The sequence below is a fragment of the Sphaeramia orbicularis genome, chromosome 1, assembly GCF_902148855.1.
Source record: "Sphaeramia orbicularis chromosome 1, fSphaOr1.1, whole genome shotgun sequence".
Lineage (NCBI taxonomy): Eukaryota > Metazoa > Chordata > Actinopteri > Kurtiformes > Apogonidae > Sphaeramia > Sphaeramia orbicularis.
The window spans coordinates 10,098,621-10,110,031 of record NC_043957.1 but is presented as its reverse complement, the minus strand read 5'-3'; the positions used below and the strand labels follow the sequence as shown (position 1 = coordinate 10,110,031).

The 11,411-nt window shown below is 38.8% G+C and overlaps 1 long non-coding RNA gene across 1 annotated transcript; it reads left to right on the top strand.

Moving 5' to 3' along the window:
* Positions 1 to 889: 889 nt before the first annotated feature.
* Positions 890 to 9,992, top strand: LOC115423563 (uncharacterized). Its single transcript, XR_003935985.1, has 3 exons — positions 890 to 1,029; positions 7,407 to 7,410; positions 9,980 to 9,992. It is a non-coding gene; the product is annotated as an uncharacterized LOC115423563 (long non-coding RNA).
* The last annotated feature ends 1,419 nt before the right edge of the window (positions 9,993 to 11,411 follow it).

Genomic DNA, 11,411 nt, shown 5'->3' with positions numbered 1-11,411 from the left:
TTAACCAGAACCAAACCCTTTAAAACCCTGTGCCCAAAGTAATAAAAGAAAATACCACAGTGGACCGGCCAAATAAACATAAGGACGGTGTGCTGGACAAGCTAACCCTATACAGGGCTGTAGAAGCTGCCAGTTCACCGCTACCCTACCCAAAAGCAAGCCACAAACTAAGTCCTAACGAAAAGAAAAGCAAAAACAGGACATCTGGATCCACTTGGCCAAACAAAAAGAAAAAGCTAACAAAAGGCTAACAAAAAGCTAAGCGGCAGGCATAAGGTAACCTGCATGGAGTGGAGCGGAGTGGCGCCAAACTAATTAAGCTTAAGCATAAAGAAATACAGGGAATACTACAAAAGGACAAAAAATAGTCAACCTAGAAAAACGCAATTAACTAGTCAAAATCTACAAAATTATAATAAACAAAGTCAAAAATAAGGAAAAAACTAGGAAAAATAGCACTTAACAGTGTATAACCCCTGTCCTGTTCTCCCATCAGGTAATATCAGAGGTAATTGTTTTGAGAAGGGAAGCTAAACTTCCCCTAACATTTCAGGAAATGAATGGGCAGAATTGCACTGTTGAATTTACAACAAAGATACCAATTACGTTTACATTAAAACTGCACAAACATGCACTTAATTTTATGGCTATGTTGTTCTGGTCAGCTGTTTATTGTTTGCTTTCTGATGCAAATTCCTCGATACATTCTCGTATCAGTAGCCAATGGGGTGTCTATGAGACAGCACCGAGCTGTTTTATTTACTGCAGGGAAGCATGGTGGTCATTGGCTAAATGCACAAAATCATCCCAAAACCCTCCCATGGATGTACATTGTCTCTGGGGGTGAATGGGTCAGTAGGCGGGCCAGGATGCTGGACGTTAGATGTTAGATTGGATGAACTGTTCAAAAGAGTAGTTATTGGTCCAAAAGGCTGAACCTGTTTGGACTGACAGCGATGTTGAAACATACTGGCATCGGAGCACGTTGGAGATCAGTCCCATGGGATATCAGTGGAAGAGAGGCCGTTTGTCAAAGTGCTGTGACTACATCAGCTGAAGAGAAAAAGAGTTAAGTCATCCACCTGCAAGTGTGTGTTGCTGTGGTTTTCTGGTGAAGCAGAACAGCCTCAATTAAGCATTCTTTTTATTTTTCATTGCCTTGCTATAATACAAGTTTTATGCTGGAGCTGTGAGCTATAATCATTACAGTAATAAAATAATTAAATCCAACCAATAGGGGTAATTGATCTACGGTTCAAAACCCTTTTAGATCAAAACTGTCAAGCAACTCATGGCCCCAGTACAGTTACATTGGAGGCCAAATTACTGAACAGGACAGGGTTAAATATATATACATATATGTAATTTATAATAACACAGGACAAAATACACAGAAACAGGAACAAAGATCCTCTTTGTTAGACATGGATGTTCCAAAGTTTCCATGTCTAACCAGAGGGAGAAACTGGTAAACATGATGACAGACAATACTGACAGGTTTTGGATATGAGTAAATATTGAAAAGTGGATCTTTCTGCACTTTATTACAAACATTGCACTATTGTCATGTCTGCAGCTCTTTGGTTCCATTATGCAGCTCCTCACCTCATAACCATTACTGTGTTGCATTACTGTATGGAGCTACATCGGCGGGTCAAAAGTTTTGTGCTTGAAAAACAAAAAATTTAAACTGAAAATTCATGTTTTGATCTTAAATTAAAAAAAAAAAAAAAAAAGATCTGAAAGTAGAAAAAAAAAGATTTGAAACTTTAAAAAAAATTAACATCTGAAAAAATAAAACACGCAACTGAAAAAACATAAAACCTAAAATATCAAAATATATATTCGAAAGTGAATAATGAAAATAAATAATTTATTCAAAAGAATTACTGTAGTGAATGAAAATTACATTTAACCTGAAAAAAACTTTTCAAACACTTAATTTTAATTTGAATATATTGTTGTATTTTTCAAAATTCAAGATCAAAACTTGAATTTTCAGTTTCAAATGTTTTTGGCCACAATGTAGCTCCATATTCCTGCTGCTACTATAGATAGATTGACATGTACACTTTATATTCTGCTGTAATTTATTCTTTATACCGCTTATTTATTATTTACTTATTCTATTTGTACCTTTTTTTAAATGCATGGCATTGAACAATGTGAGGGAGAAACAGTATTTCAATTCTCTGTATATTCTGTGCATCTAGTGAACTGACAATAAAGAATCTTTCAATCTTTTTAAGATGGTGTTTGGAGGAATGAAAGACGATCTGTTTACACAGTGGAAGGTCTACCATTGGCGAAAACCCTCTTTTAATTCATGGGTGAATATAAAAAGGAATATTAAAAAAAGACTGGTTTTCATTACCCATGTAAACAACATTTTCCAAAATCCGGAAAAGCCTGGAATATTTTGGGGGCGTGTAAACTTAATCGGAAGGCATTCTTAATAGATGACAATATACTATTGAATACATGAGGTCGGAATAATGTTGTTTTCAGACACATTCCTCTTTTTACTCCTATTCATCTCTGACTGGAGTCCCAGTAACACTTTATCTACCACGAATAAATCACATTGTCACAATTATTTCATGATACAGTTCAAAATATTTAATTTCAACTTTATGAGCAACACTATACGATGCTACAACACTATCCAGTGACAAAGTAAAGATCACCTTCATTATCTTTCTCATTTTTCATAATATAATACACAGAATTACTATGTAAGTTGTACTGTAATGTACTTATTATGATTCCTACATATTAATTAGTGATTTTAACATATAACATGTTCTTAATCTGTCTGACACCAGAGCCAAAGAGATTTTTTGTTTGAAAAGAAAGGAGGGCAATTTTGAAAATTTCATTCGCTGCCAAAGCGGCATGCACGCAAAAAATACTGGATTACCCTGTCTCTTAAACTATCACGTATAAATTGCAAATTAAAAGTAATGTCTTACTGTTGTTCTGTGAAGACTAACTGATTTTATCATGAAATTGTGAAAACAGTGCTCGATACAGTTGCAAACACTTCATCAGGAAAATAACTGCAAGAAAGGTTACCCCATTGGAAAATAATCATAACACTGAACTGAAAAGAGACTGTATTACTATTGAGCACAGATGGCAAGAACAAAATTAGTTTCCCACTATACTCAGTGAAAACGTACAAAAAATAAAAAAAATTACAAGGCAATTTGAACAAGTGTATTTCTCAATCCTGACATTTGCAACCCCAAATTGTTTTTCAGTTCAAAAGATTCTCTGATAAACCCCCACTGACAGCATGCTCAAGCTTCCAACAATTTTAGACTGAAAATGCATTTTACAGAAAGTCATTTTTAATCATTTCTGTTTCAGGAGTGCTCCTTTGTCTGTTAGCAGTCTAGTATCTAAAACTTTGGAAGAAAAAAAAAAAAAGTACAGTACAGATTTTTCTGTAAGCTCCTATTGGCACTGATCACTGCAGATGCCTTTTGACCTCTGTAGTTCAAGAGGCCAGGAAAAAAAACCCAAAAACCTGGATTTCCCAAAAATTCCCCAGTTTTGGTCCATTTGTCAACATGGATTGAACATTTCTAAAATCATATCTCTGTCTAGACTCATCTGATTTGACTATCATTTTCCGCTTAAGGTCAAGGAGACAGTAGATGATTTTCCTCACACACGCACGTATTTAAAGATTTTCTTCACTGATTGCTTTAAAATTTAAACCAAGGCATCTTTGGACCAGAATCCAGAATGCAAAATATCCTGGGTGAATCCGCATAAATTTTCATAATCATGCCGGGGATAGTATGTCATGGGGAATTAACTGCCTTGTCGGAGTTTTGTGCTCTCTGAGTACTTTGTAGTTAACTATGTTTTAGATATAAAGACCTGGATGTCACTGAAGTTTTTACAGCTCATCTGGGATAAAACAGAAGTATTGATCATTGGTACAAAAGCTCAGAGAAACTGACCTCCAAAACTGAACACATGAGGACTCAACCCAAGCTAAGAAGCAAGAATTCTGGGAGTAACTTTTGACTTTGATCTTAATTTCAAGAATTGGGCATTGGAAAAGTGGTATCTTATCATTTGAACATCTCCAAAGTAAGCCCATTTCTCTCCCTGAGCAACAGAGAGACACTGATAGATGCTGTTATAACTAGCAGCCTCGTCTATTGTAGTGCTATACTTTCTAGTCAGCCAAACAATGCAGTAAATTGGCTAAAACTAATCAAAAATTCCACTTCTCTGAGTGTGTACTCCACACTCGAAGTCCAAAAGGAGAACTCATATTACTGGTTTAGTGCCTGATTTCTGTTTCTATATTGACTTTAGAATAATTGTATGTGTTTAGAATGTGTGTGTTTTTTTTTTTAATTATGTGCTCACATCACCCAGCACTTTTTATATTTGAGATTGAATATTTCACAACTGTGTTTATTTTTTATACTGTGTACGAGTCATGCAACAAAATTTTGTTGAAGTGCACTGTTTATTTTGCATCTATCTATCTATCTATCTATCTATCTATCTATCTATCTATCTATCTATCTATCTATCTATCTATCTATCTATCTATCTATCTATCTATATTAAACAAAAAGATTTGGTGATGTTGCTTAGAAAAATTACAATCCAAGTCCTGGGAATAGCCTTCCAGGGGATATACGAATAGCTGAAATAATCATATTTGTAGACAAAAAAAAGCATAAACAGAATCTATAAAATATCACAGTGGCTAGGACTAACTTTCTCATTTTTCTTTTACCAGAGAGCCAATCAGTGTCTTCGTTCTATTGCGTGCAGGCTGGTAACCTGTCACCCTGCTGCCACAGTACTGTGGCAAAAAGCATTGCATATGCCATGTGTCTGTCCAGGTACAGGGAAATGCTAGGGTGCCAGTTACCAGAAGCTATGTTGAGACGACAACGCTCATGGTGTTTTTCTTGCAGATTCTTAAAGTTTCACATCAATATACGTCTCATTTAAAGAAATATCTGTGTCCAGGTGGAAACAGGAAAATCGGGTTAAAATGCTGTAATACATATGCCACACCTATATGTGGTGCTGTACACAAACACAGACAGAGCCGCAGAATACTCTAAAATCCCACAAGAATGCAGTGAGCATGCACATGAGGTTTTCATCTTCTGGTCACGTGATACTATGGTGTCATTGTTTCCATAAAGTGGTGTTTTGCCTATCCATACGGCAACGCAAGGGCGGAGTTGTGAGATTTTTCTGCTCTGGGACCCGTTCTCCAAAAATACTGTTTCAGGGCACTGACAACGCTGGTGTCATAAGGATGAAAGGCTGAAACAATATTAAACTTTTGCAGATTGACTTAATTTCTTTGTCATGATATACACCATATATCACCACAGTACTGTGGCAACAAAGGGCTAATGAGTTCATGGAACAGTATCCATGATTGGCTCTGTGGCAACAAAATGTCATTCCTGCTTATTGTCACACTACAAATGCTAACCTTTGATTGGCTCTGTAGCATTAGACAAAACGATAGTTCATGCCACAGTACTGTGGCAGTAGCCATTGCCATTAAATATTGTGTAAATATATTACAATTTAGCAGTAGGCCTATGTCTGTCAGAATAGTTATTTTATTTATCCCCATCCATCTTCACTCTGTTGTGTAATAAGCGTTTTACTGTTACCTTCATCTTGATTAGCGTTGACTGTGATCACTTTAACAATTTAGAAACTTCTGGTTTTATCCATCCATCATCCTCCTAATCTTCTATAATCTCTTGTGCTGATTGGTTTTGGAAGAGGCTGCATGAATAAAGACTTACAGCTTTGTTAATTTAATTGTACTTTTACTGTATTTTTGGTTTTCCATCATTTTTACCCAGAGGTCAGACTTTAAACTTTTGTTCAGCATTAAAAGTTCAAAATGTACATTTGAAGTGTCCAAACTGGATGCAAATCTCACAGCTGCAGCAAAACAAGTCGGACTGATTTGACAAATTAATACTTGAGGCTGAGCACAGCTTCCTGTTCACGAATCTGAAAGTCTGACACTGTAATGGATATGGTTAGGACACAAATGCAGTACACCAGGAGACAGAATCAGTTCAGAAACATCTTTATTAAAGACACTCAGTACAGTATTCAGAATAAGCAGGTGGAGTCTGGCCCAGAGTTAATTTCTCCAATGGAACCTTAAAGCTGTATGCTCAGAGCTTACTGTGGCTGTTGGAGCAGAGACGAGGAGACTGTAGTCTGATGTATCCACTGGTGGAGCCGAGGAGGGAGCAGCAGGTGAGTCAGGGGCAGGCGAGGAATTCGTAGCCAGATGAGCTCACTGATGCCTGGACCGCTGAGGCAGGAGACGGGGTCGGAGACAGGTGAGTAAACTGGGGAACAGGCGGAGACACGTGGTCCAGGGTAGAAGGCAGGTAGGTTTACCGGGAGACAGGTGAAGAGACGTGGTGGGGCCAGGCAGAGTCAAAACCAGGACAATCCAGAAACACACAACTCAGGGTCACAAACAGAGAACAGGTCAGGTTACCAGGGCTGGGGTGAAGAGACATGGTCAAAATCAGGTGGGGTCGGAAACAGAAAAGAGGGCTCAGGACGAATGCTGGAAAGGATGGCGGGACACAAGGACAATCTGGCACTGGGTGGATGAATCTGTGTTGCGTAAATACTGGTCTGCTGATTAGGCACAGCTGGGAGAGACAGGTGGAATGGGTTTGGCTGATTAGGTGTGGAATGGTGATGGAGAGGACAGCAGCAGGGAGTCCCAGGTGAAAGCAATGTTGCTGACAAGGTAGCAGAGTCAGGGAGGAGACAGAAGAGAGGCAACCTGTGACAGAGACGAGGTGATTGTGGGAGGAGTGCAGTGAATACCATCTGTTATATGAGGGTGATATATATCAAGAGTCCTCGATATATATCAGAGTTGCAACACTTCCACAGACTCCCTTTGTCTAAGAAATATGCACCTTCTTCCGGGTCATGGAGGGGCCAATAGTTCCAAACGTTGAGTGTAATGCCGTCTGAACACATTCACTTCTATTGCAGCTGATCTAGCGACTCCAGTGGTAAGTTAATAAGATATCGTCATCTTTCAAATTATTGAGTGTATGTCCTGTATTAGTGGACATTCATGTTGTAAATCCAATTGTCTTGGTTTGGGTTTGTACAGATTTATATCTTAAACAACTGTTACGTCCGATTGTCACCTGTAGCCCTATAGTTAGCTAGCGTGACTTGGCCAGCTGTTGAGATTTAACCACTATAACCACAAATTATGGAGTTTTTCAGATAAGGTAACGTTAGTACAGATGTTGTTATAGGTGGATTTAATTTTAGTTGTTTTGCTGAACCCGGTGGTGTTTGGTTAAGTTTGTCAGCTGAGGTCATGTGCTAATTAGGAGGACAGTTGCTGTAGAGCTGAGCTCTGCCACTAAAAGTTTATTAAAGTTATTACTCATGAGTTAAAGGAAGCAGGAAGCCGTTTGTAAGATCGGACTAATCCTATAAGGATACTGTTGAGTTTGAGTTTGCTAATGTTGAGTTTTTAATGAGTTTAGCATCTGTGCTAATGCTAACATGCTAAGTTAGCCGCTATGCTCTCTGCTGGTTAATGTTGTATTGTGTGTGTTATCAGAGCAGAGCTTGTCAGGCACACAGTGTTCACAGCTAACCACTGTTTTTTGCTTGTACCTCAGTCCTATAATAGTAAAAGTTAAAAATGGTAAATTGTCCATCTCCTTACCAGTACAGTACAACTGCAGAATGGATAAACTTGTAAAGTTAGCACCACTCACGAATGTAGCCTACCCAAGCTAACACCAACCTGTCCTCCCAAAATTTAAGTTTTCAAAGTAATAAAGTCAGTCCTTTCAGTGGTCAACCCCAGTACTCAAAAGTATAACACACACAACAGTACATACAGTAGAGACACAACGGTTGTGTGTGGTTTATTTTCAGATTTACCATGCTCACTGTTGTTTCTCCCGTTACATAACATGGGAGCGCTTCGTTTGTTTGGACCTATTCAGGCTTACATGAACCACGTGATAACTGGAGCGGTGACATCAAAGCGCGTCATAACTCTCTTTATAGGGCTCTGGGCGGACTCACATGTGGGCTTCACCAACGGCCAATCAAATCATTGTTTTCTGCTCTTAAGACTGCACACATTAGCGCTATAGATAGTTGGTCCCCCATGACATGATTTTAGCCAATATGTTAAATTATGTCTGTGTCCTCAATTGACCTAGTGAACCAGTTATTTGGTTGTGGGCGGGGCTGACGCACCAGTGTGCAATCGTTAATAAATGGCCGCAGCCCGTTCATGCAAAGAGTGTTGCTGTGCACGCAGTACAAATGCAAATCTCTTGTCTGTGTGTACGGTTTTCCTCTGTAATGTACTGGCATTCCCTACTCTTATAGAATGACAGCTTCAACAGGTTATGGGCCCAGAAAAGAGTTTTGGAGCCAGTGGAATTGTTTGTGTTTTGACGGAAATGAAAATAATTGTGAACTGTGGGAGACAAAGTTCCTGGCACACCTGTGTCTGCTCAACCTGAAGGGCACCATATACTGGGTGAGGCGCCCACCGCTGACGCTGAGGGTGCAGAGGAAGACGCCAGCAAAAATGAAGACGTGTACACAGTTCTAATTCAAATGTTGGATGATAAAAGTCTGTCCCTGGTAATGAGAGATGCCGCTGATGATGGCAAGAAGGTGCTCAAGATCCTGAGAGACCATTGCACTGGTAAGGGGAAGCCGCACATGATCAGTTTGTACATCGAGCTGACTTCTCTCCAGAAAGGTGTAAATTAGAGCGTCACAGATTATATTATTCATGCAGAGACTGCCATCACAGCGCTGCGTAATGCAGGAGAGACTTTGAGTGACGGCTTATTGACTGCAGTGATTTTAAAGGGCCAGCCTGATACATTTAAACCATTCATTGTTCATTGGTCACATTATGCAGAGTGATGAGCAGTTAAGCTTTGCAGTTTAAAGAAGTGATATTTTGCTTTTTTAAATGCAGTTATGCATTTTGAAACATTTCCCTATGGTCTACATAAACTGTAAATGCTATGCTTGGGTCTGAATTCTTCATTAATTCAACTCCACAGGACCATCTTCAACCTTATTTCTTAGTAATGACACCAGAAAGGTTGTTTTGAGCGCTGGCACTTTAAATGCAAATGTGCCACTTCATGTCCCACCCCCTCCAGCTTGTTGAGCAGGTGGATGATGCCCTGGTCAGTGGATTGAATGTGAAAGGCCTCATGATCGACTCAGGAGAAACTAAGCACATCATCACAGACGTCGAAAAATGCGTTGGTTTTGATGCAAGTTTCAAGCCCCAGAGCTATATTTTGGAATTGGCTGACGGAGTGTGGACCAGCAGTTTTGTGCTGAAGAAGGGAACAGCTAAAGTGTGCTTGAGAGACAGCCAAGGACGCACTGTGGACATGACGCTGATGGAAGCGCTCTATGTTCCATCATTTTCCCAGAACATCTTTTCACTTGAAGTGGCAACATCGCACTGAGCAACGGTCATCAAAGGACAGAGCCAGCTCATTCATAAAAATGGTACAACTTTGATATTCATACATATGATAGACTATTTAATTTAAATACTGTTACAAATGAGGCTGATGAATGTAATGCGTGTTTTGATATATAGACATGGCATGAAATTTTAGGCCACTGTAATTAAGATGACATGTTAAAGTTGCCAAGAGTTACAGAGGGGGTGAAAATTAAAGGTAAAACTGACAAGCATAACATAAATATGAAGTGTGTGTATACAGGGTAATATTGCTCAGAGCAGAAAGAGATCCAGATGAGAAAGCTAGTGATGTACTGAAGCTTGTGCACACCAATCTGGCTGGACCTATAGAACCAGGAGGCAAAGATGGTTTCAGATATGCCACAGCATTCACAGATGACCATTCTGGAGCTGTGTTCACTTATTTTCTAAAAGCAGGGTGCTACAGTTCACGCCACTGAGAGCTTCATTACTGATGTTGTACCTTATGGAAAAAATAAAATGTATAAGATCAGATAATGGAACAGAGTTTACATATTCAATGTTCCAATTACTGCTCAGCAAAAATGCCATTAGCCCTGTAAAGCCTGAACCACTAAATCACTGACTGAAAATTCCAGTTATTTGAAACTAGGGGCCTTTATTTTTCTTCTGAACAACCAAAAACATATTTTTTCAAGTATCAGTTTCCATGTATGAGTTTTAATTTTGTATCATATTTGATACATTGGGTCTCAATGCTCAAATGTTATTATTTTTGAACAAACATAAACATAATATAACACAAACATGTCTAATAAATTGGCAATTCCTTTTCAAAATTGGCAAAGTTCTGACTCTTTCCCCATTAATGGCAATCTTGTAGTGACACTGGAAAGGCCTATGGTGAAAGAATTCCTCCCCCCTGGTGGATTATCCATGTATTGCACGTATGTAATTGTATACATCAGGTTTTTCAAGAAAAAAAAAAAAAAAAATCACACTATCATGTAGAGGGCTTCAAAACTCATGTAACAAATTTGATACGTTTGGTGTTATAGGGTTGAGCATGAAACCTCCACTCCTTATTCTCCCCATCAGAATGGAACAGCAAAAAGAGCTCAGAGAACCTTGTTTGAAATGGCAAAATGTATGTTAATTGAGAGTAAATTGCCAAAAGACTTGTGGACATATGCAGTACAAAGTGCTGCTATTATTAGAAATAGATGTTACAACAGACATCTGGGACAAATTGTGTATCACCTGTTGACTGAAAGGAAGCCTGACCTTTCCACAATGAGAACTTTTGGGTCAGAGTGTTTTGCATATAAATATGACAAGACAAAGTTAGATAGACGCTGTAAAAAGGGGATATTTGTTGGTTATGACAAAAATAGCTCTGCATATTTCGTTTTCTGTCCAGACATGGGGAAATTAATGAAAAATAGACTGTTCAAGTTTGTCATCAAGAATACCAGTGAATGTGACACTCAAACAGATGAAGACATGTATGAGCTTTTGAACATTGAAATGCAATCAAAAACGGACATGACCAAAGTAACCCCACGAGAAATAAAGTCAGAGCCGGGTGATAAAACCAACTTAAAAAGTGAAAGTGAGAGCAGACATTCTGTCCACTATCCAAAGAGAGAAAGGAGACCACCTCAGTTTTATACTGACGATGATTATGAGGTAAAAAGTGAAGAGGATCCAGGACTAAATATTGGCTACTGCTATCGAGTTGCATGTGCTGTACCTCAGACATTGAAGGAGGCTATGAGCTTTTCTAAATTAGAAATGGACTCTCTGGTAGAGAGTAATGTGTATACTTTAACAACGTTATGTGAGGACAAACATGCAGTGGGCAGATGGGTTTATGCCACAAAGG